The sequence below is a fragment of the Cryptotermes secundus genome, unplaced genomic scaffold (genome assembly GCF_002891405.2).
Source record: "Cryptotermes secundus unplaced genomic scaffold, Csec_1.0 scaffold3699, whole genome shotgun sequence".
NCBI classification, from domain to species: Eukaryota; Metazoa; Arthropoda; class Insecta; order Blattodea; family Kalotermitidae; genus Cryptotermes; species Cryptotermes secundus.
Window position 1 is genome coordinate 244 of NW_019739639.1, and position 8,688 is coordinate 8,931.

At 38.4% G+C, this 8,688-nt stretch overlaps 1 long non-coding RNA gene across 1 annotated transcript; it reads left to right on the forward strand.

The window, feature by feature from the left end:
* The first annotated feature begins 804 nt into the window (after nucleotides 1-804).
* On the forward strand, nucleotides 805-4,795 carry LOC117282919. Its single transcript, XR_004513848.1, has 4 exons — nucleotides 805-879; nucleotides 1,301-1,378; nucleotides 1,841-1,967; nucleotides 3,989-4,795. It is a non-coding gene; the product is annotated as an uncharacterized LOC117282919 (long non-coding RNA).
* The last annotated feature ends 3,893 nt before the right edge of the window (nucleotides 4,796-8,688 follow it).

The window sequence follows — 8,688 nt, forward strand, 5'->3', positions numbered from 1 at the left end:
ATATTCTTCATCCTCCTTTTTCTTAATTTCACTTTCGTCCAAAACTTCTCAGCAGCATTCTATTTCTTATTTGTTCAGTCACTGATCTATTTTTAATGGAAAAGTGCAATTTTCAAAACTACAAAATCCACAAGAGGGATTAAATTTCCATATATTTTAATTTAGAAAATACTGACAGTGGCCCAGAAGAAAAAATCTTTCGGAATATATTTTGGAATAAATAGCGGAATTCAATCTCATATTGGTTCTGTCATGAATCTCATTTTAACACGCTACTTTTTTTCCCAAATATTTGCAGACTGCCACACTTACAGTGGACAAACGCTATAATTGTTCCTCGCACTTTGGCGATGAGGCATTTACTTTTACTTACATTTCTCTGTGTTTATTTGTTTCCAGCTTCACCAGTAGCGTCAATTGGAGATCTCTGTTCTTTTATAGTATTACTGTTGTCTCCAAATATTCTAATTTGTCAGCATAGTCGTCTAGCTGATATTTCCTGTTTAATTTAAGTGGATTATGATTTTCGTGGACATTCATAACGGTACACGGTAAAGAAATTTGTAAAGGGAATGTGATGCCATGACCACTACTTCATTTTGGAGGTGCAGTTTAAAAGCATTCTCGCATGTGCAGGGCTTAGCGAATGATTTGTCCCTCTTAATAGGGAGAGGTGAAATATAAAGACTGAAAGACGCTCTGCTCTGTTCCAGAAACTCCGGAAAATGTTCCCTCCATGAGAATTACATCACCACAAAGGAAGTGTCTGCGAGTGTCGAGAGCGTGGAGAAGCGTATCCAAGATCCGGACTATGCCAGCCAAGAGTCGATGTTCAGCATTTCGTCGATTTAATCGAAAATCAGCGGTTCTGACAAGAAGGTAGGCGTTTGGCGTTGCATGTGACAGTGACAGAATGAGTATGCGATTTCTTTGAAAACCATGATGCTTTAAAGTCTGATTTGAAAACTGCAACATATTTGTTTCAGTATTTACATCAAATGAAATTGACCGTTTTTTTCACAGAATATATTTGGAAGAAAAATTTTCATTCTCCATTGCGGCATTTTATATATATATTTTCTTAATTCTAATTTAGAGTTTTTCAAAGAAACGTTATTTTCTATTGTAGCTTGAAAAGATTGATTCATATATCAGGAAATGCAAAAATTTCTAACCACAGTGCTTATGACTTGAATTAGTATTTGATTCTTGGAGTTCCAAAAAAGAAAGTTCTACATTAAAATGGTTACCTTAAGAATGTTTGGTGCAAGAGATTCATAAGAACCCTTTTTTTTTCTAGGCAAAGGAACAAAAGAAGAAAGGTCTTCTGCGCAGACTGTTGCGCTGGATCAAATTTAAACGGACGCATACCAAAACGGTAAGCAGGTTGATTGTTCTAAACAAAAGTTGCTATTTATTCTGATGCAGACTGCCAAATAATGCACTTGGACACTAATAGCTTATCACACGGTACCTGATTCCAGCTGTTACGAGTTTCAATACTGAGCCATTTCGTAACAATGACACGTCTTTGAGGCGTCTCATGACCATATTGTAATTTACATTATATTATACTACCGGTATTACAACCTGTAATGCCACCAACACACTGAAAATTGTGGTGGTAGCAGCCCTAATTCCACATGGTATATGAACCTGAATTTTGGTATGAATTCAGATCTTTAGAAATATGCAACTTCTATCAAAGTGGTTCTCCTTTTTATCGCTATATTTTAAATAGCTTCATTGTTATTTAGTTAGATGACAATAAAACTCAGGTTTGCTGCATCCACATTTCACTGTAGTTCTGCCAGTAATATGAATTTACATTATATTACAGGAGCGCGGATGTTCACATTAGGACGTGTCTGTACGCGCAAACCCGGATTTTCATGATAATATTTTGAAACCAATGGTGATGGAGAAGGTAACTGACTGATGCAGCAGCACCGAAGAGTCAGTTTGAGGTAAGGATTGTTTCTCACACTAATTTCATGTGAACTTCAACTTGTGAGTCTTCTTATGCGATGCTCATGGGACTTTTCTCTAGATTTAACTCCCTAATTTACATCAGTGATCCAATTGTATAAGTTCAGAAGAAAGCTCGGTTGTAATTTTAACAGGAGGAAGAGGGGGTTCCACCTCAAAATTTAGCATGTGCAAAATATTTGTAATGTTTACTGACGAATTATTTCTAGGTTTTGAAACAAATTTTTCTACTCTTAGATGGCTCTGGTACGGACATGAAAAGATGTTAGAAGTTGATATAGGTTTTCGTAAGACTGAGTGATCGGATGGCTGTCCGGAAGCGAGAGTTGAACTCAGACCCTGATGTTTTGCATTCCTCAGTCATGCGATCAAACGTAGTGTTATCTTATAGAAAATGTTTACGAAACGATTGAACGACACCTGGGCAGTTCTCTAAGACGGGAGGTAGATGGCTGGGAAGGAATTGTCGACTCTTAGGTTTTCTGAGCGATCAGCATTTTTGCGCGTCACGAGAATATATGATAATATTTGGAACTCCGATTTGAGCAGTTGGTCTCGAGAAGTCGTTTGGGGCGGATAGTTTGCCAGAAGAGTCGATATGGCGTCACAACCTACAGCATATTCTGCGACTTTTCAGGTCGCGTGTGTAACTTGCCTGTGTGTGGTTTACTGATTGTTAGAGTATAAATCTGGTTCATTAATTGGTAGAATCAATGTGTTGATTTGAGATGTTGAGTTGTTCGGTTTTAGCAACTATTAGTTTAACTGGATGGAATAAGAAATATGCACAGGTGTCCGGTAGGGGTGAATGCGGCCACTGACACCTTGGGATACACAGGGCGCTATGAAAGAGAACTTGGATGCACAGGTAATGAGTCACACTGTTGCAGCAAGCCTCAAAGCTCTAGACAGGTTAAGGACCACTGTACTGTATAGTGTGAATTAGGTTCTGTCATGAAGGAAGTGGCTAATGAGAATAATGAGAGCTAGTTCTCAAAGTTATTGTCCCCAAAACCCAGCCGTGATAAAATTAATGTCATTGTCATCATTATTTATTACTTATTAAACTGTACATCAATACACAACTTACATAGAATGTCACAAATATTAATGTTTTTAGGGTAATTAAAATGATTGAAAAGTAGAGCACTCTATAAATAAATCCATTTGTGAGAGAAAATGGCAAAGAAGATTTAAATATGAGGAATAAAGTAATCAAAAGTACAAATTTTCTCTAACAGCAGTCCTTTGAAATGTGTGTTGTGGTATTAGTATTAGTATTTATTCAGTATTCCAGGCATCCACAAGATGGATACAGAACTTGTCCTCACTCAGTACATACAGACCAATTACCAAAGTTGTTTACATGGAACATTATAACATATAAAAATATAAATAGTTAAGACCTTAGATTACATAAATAAAAAGTCAGAAACATGCTATTTAAGAACAGTCATATTAAATGAGAAATCCACAATAAACAAATAATTATGAGTTACAAATAATAAATAAATCCTTCAGATTACTGAAAATAAGATTAATTGGCAACGCACAGGTAGAACTTATAATTAAAACAAAACAGGCATTATAAAATGAGTTTACAATGAACAAAAAATCATAAATTACAAATATAATACACAAGTGAGCCATAAAATTTATATATGTTTATTGTAACTACTCTCATTATTGATCAAAGTACTCTTCTAATGAGTAGAATGAATTCGTCTATAAAATTTTTTTAAAGCAATTTTGAATTTAGCTATGTTACCATTAACATTCATAATATGAGAGGGTAATTGGTTAAAGATTTTTATCCTCGAATAATAGGCTCCTTTTTGATAAATGGATAAGTTTGCCTGTGGAATATATAGATTATTACTTTGCCTAGTTTCTAGGTTGTGACTTTTAATGCTTGTTATAAAAAGGTCTTTATGTTGAACTACAAACATCAATAAGGACAATGTTATGGTAGCTCATTCATTTTTTAATGTCCTTTCAGGAGTGTGCTGTAGTCTATACCTGGCAACAGCTGCGATTGTTGGGAGGCTGACAAACCTCTTTGATAGTTTCAATGGTGGAATGCGTGTTAACCCAGGGAAGACACTGAGTTGCCCACTCACCCATAAAAGCAGTCCACATATGGATTATTGGATAAACCCGCCTTTCTTCATTGTCCACCTTCACAGAATGTGTGGGTAGTTGTCATTACTGCTGCCAAGTATGTGTATAGGACAGTGAAAGAGGCGGATTTTAAGCACCTTCAAACCCCAAATCTGACTCAGGATCCCTTTACATTTGTACTGTGGTTCGAACAATAACCCAATTGTCGGAGAGTCTGTAGCTGCCCCAAAGACTAGCATCATCAGTGGCTTTGCTTTTAGAGGTTTGTGTGGAGCTAACTGTGAGGGCACCTGATGCTGCTTCACCATATCCCTCCACAAGTTGTGGCGAGGAACCCACTGATGCTGTTCCTGAGACTTTCCATGTTGCAGGTCACAGGTGCTGCAGTACATGCTGGTGATAGGGAAGTCTTCCCACACAGCAGCCTATGTCAGTGGTTCCACTGTCAGACATGTGCTTCATGGTGTCAGCTGTCATGTGCCGCTCTCAGCCACTGCCATCGTATATTTCGAGGAGTACAGTGATACGGAACAGTCACTCACTTATCCCTCTGAGAAGATGGTGGAGACTATTGGTACTGTTGTAACCCTAAGGAGTCTGTGATGGCAAAGGTACTTTTTTTTTTGCTAGTGGGGTGGGACTAAGTTCCTTGTACTGCGGCCACTTCTGGCCTGTTGTACCAGCCCCAGATGATAGGCGAGGGTGATTGTGGAGCAATTGGTGGAATGAAGATTGGCAGGGAAAACCGAAGTACTCGGGGAAAACCTGCACCAGCGCCACCACCTTCTTGTCAGAACCGCTGATTTTCGATTGAACCGTCGATATGCTGACCATCAACTCTTTGCTGAAATGGTCCAGATCATGGATGAGCTTCTCCACGCTCTCGACGCTCGCCGACACTTGCTTCGGCGACTCACTCATGCTACAAGTTGGCGATGTAATTCTCATGGAGGGAACACATTCCGGGGTTTCTGGAACAGAGCAGAGCGTCTTTCAGTCTTTATATTTCACCTCTCCCTATTCTGAGGGACAAATCATTCGCTAAGCCCTGCACATGCGAGAATGCTTTCAAACTGCACCTCCAAAATGAAGTAGTGGTCATGGCATCACATTTCCTTTACAAATTTCTTTACTGTGTACCGTTATGAACGTCCACGAAAACCATAATCCACTAAAATTAAACAGGAAATATCAGCTAGACGACTATGCTGACAATTTAGAATATTTGGAGACAACAGTAATACTATAAAAGAACAAAGATCTCCAAATACGCTACTGGTGAAGCTGGAAACAAATAAACACAGAGAAATGTAAGTAAAAGTAAATGCCTCATCGCCAAAGTGCGAGGAACAATTATAGCGTTCGTCCACTGAAAGTGTGGCAGTCTGCAAATATTTGGGAAAAACAGTAGCGTGTTAAAATGAGATTCATGACAGAACCAATATGAGATTGAATTCCGCTATTTATTCCAAAATATATTCCGAAAGATTTTGTCTTCTGGGCCACTGTCAGTATTTTCTAAATTAAAATATATGGAAATTAAATCTCTCTTGTGGTTTCTGTAGTTTTGAAAATTGCACTTTTCCATTAAAATCAGATCAGTGACTGAACAAATAAGAAATAGAATGTTGCTGAGAAGTTTTGGAAGAAAGTGAAATTAAGAAAAAGGAGGAGGGAGAATATTCTCTACTGAGGAGTGTCGCAAAATATTCCATTTTGCAAGTGAAACTGAAATGATTACCTAAAGTAGGAAGTAATAAGCAGGGAAACTATTACGAATACATAAATAACAAACTTCTCGCTTCGCGTTCCATATAAATAATTGTCTATAATAAAACTCCTTTCCGGAAAGAACTGCATCATTACACCAACGTGAAAATCTTCTTTGTGCACTGATCTATTCCAATATGACTAGAATAGTACTAACTAATGTTTGTGTGTACTCAAGAGCGAACGAATCCCTGGGGAACCGAACAAATAGGAGAATTATAATGCATTAGGATTTTCAGCAGAAGCGACGGGTTCGAGGCGATTGGTGCGGTGTATAAGATGCTGAAAGCTTAGAGAAAGCGCCAGGTTATGAAGCATGTTTCGAGGTCTCTATATTAGCCGTTCACCCTTATTAGTCAAATTTTCTTACAACACTGAAGCAAAAGGAAACTTCTGAGCTAGCAATGCGGTCTCAGTGCAGACCCTTCTAAATGCAAGGGTATTGTAGGCAGAAAAGACCACCTATTCCATGCAGCGGCTAGGTTACATGTTCCTGCGGTTATTTACCTGAACTTCCTAATATATCAAAGATTAATCATCTTGTGAAAGAAGTCAAGGACTTCGTTTCCTTGTAATATATGTATTTATTCCTTTCATAAGAAAGGAAAGATAAGGAATGCCAGCAATTCAGCATATCTTAGCATATTACTTACCTTCCGCGTCACACTGAGTCACTTGAGTAGAAGAACCGTCTTGCTCATTTCTTGGCGGTACCCCATCATTTGATGCGTCAACCTGGCACAAATATCATAACGTAAATCAGTTATCAGATGCTTTTATACAGTAAACTTGCATGTAAGGCAAGGCGTGTTCCTCATTGGCATAGAGCAAAAACATGTTTTCTCTTTATCTTTGCAACGAAGTCTTCCTAAGAGATATAGCGGATAGATGGGTAAAATATTTCGAGCACATATACTCAAGAGGCATCTGCTCAAAGCATATGTATGATGCAATGGCATGGGTGGCTGCTGAGATATATTAGCACTGTTTCCTAAATACTTAAATTCATTCTCGTGTTAGCGCTTTACACAGATAAGTATGTCTGATTTTAGATAGGCAAGGCATAGAACACGAATAAAGAGACGAACAATTCTTATGGGAAACTTGTAGGAAGACGAAAACGTACGTGGATAAACAGGTTAAAATGGACATTGGAACAATAAGATGAGGTTTGGGCTGGATCAATCTGGTTCAGGTTACGGACCAGTGGAGGACCCTTTTGTATACTTTTTAATTTTCGGTTTTGATAAAGTTTGGGGAAATTGCTTGAGAAGCTGAGCAACTGGCGGCTTCTCAAGAAGAGCTCAAGGGCATGAAGTTATTTATTTTATTTGCTATTTATTATTTATTTATTAAGATGTTAGTACTTATTGTAGCGGGCTCCGTAGTCTAGAGGTAACGTTCCCACCTCATGACTCGTGGTACACGGGTTCAAATACCCGGCGCAGTTCGTCGAATTTTTAAGGGCTGAAAAATTTAGGGAACAAGTCCTCCGGGAGGGACTTTAAGCTGTGTGTCCCTTGTCGTAACTTTACGCCACGTAAAAGAACCTCATATCCCCAAAGGGGATCACTGAGCCAAATCCCAGGACGTTTCCCACCCAATAATATTCTCCAAAGCATTTGATAGATAGGGGAGGCATTATAGACACCGCTAAGCAAGTGGCTGAACTCGCTTGCTCGGCGGGGCTGATGGTACGCACCATTTATCGGTAGGGTAAAGAGACTGGTAGAATATCATAGAGGGAAGCACAATAGATCAAACTGGTCGCGGTGCATGGGGAAACCCACCCTCTCTAAAATAACTAAATAACTAACTAGTACTTTTTGTTCACATTATTTCCATTAAATGACTATTTAACCGAGAGATTTAAATTATCTAACCTGTTAAAAGACCTCTACAAGTACTTCAGATCTTGGCACCCACCAGGATTCCATATTTCGTCTTTTGTCAATACCTCTGGGTTCTCTGATGATCTTGTGACCAAATTATTGCTTGGGTGTAAGTGGATCTGATAAGCAAAATGCGAAGTTTCGCTGTCTGTAATTTATTAGCAGAGTGCTGTGAAGAGATAAGGGTAAGTGAACGAAGAGATAAGGGTAAGTGAACAAATAACTCTACTTTCCTTGTCCTCGATTTGGATGGAAGTGAGTGGCCAGACTCTCTCCCGTGGCCATTTATTTTTGGGGAAGTCCAACGCGGTAGCAATTCAATAGGACGCTAGGTGTGCCCAGAGCCGGTCTGGACGCTGTACAGTAGAATAAACTATCTTCCCCCTGGCTTGAATAAAGCCAAATGGCTCAGGTCCTAGCCCGCTGTTCTAACGCCTAAGCTAGTATATGACAAGCGAAACGAAATAATTTAAATATATTGGGATGGTCAGGTGAATTCATAATTCCATTGTAAGCTAGATTGTTTTGCTCAGTCTTACGAAACATGCTTAGAACCATGAACCTGCTTACCGTTTTCGTACTTGTTATTAATATCATGAACCAGCTGAAGAGTCTGCGCAGAAGACCTTCCTTCTTTTGTTTCATTTCCTAGGAAACACAAAGCTTTTTATGAATCACTTGCACCAATTATTCTGAAGAAAGAAACAATTTTAATGTAGCATTTTCTTTTTCGGAACTCCAAGAATCAAATATTAGTTCGAGCCATGATTACAGTGATTAGAATTTCATGCATCTAGCCAGGTATGTCAATCAATTTTTTAAGCTAAAATAGCAAAAAAAAATTTAAAAATTCTAAATAAAAATTCAATATGTATATATATGTATATATAAAATGCCTCAATGGCGAATGAAGAAT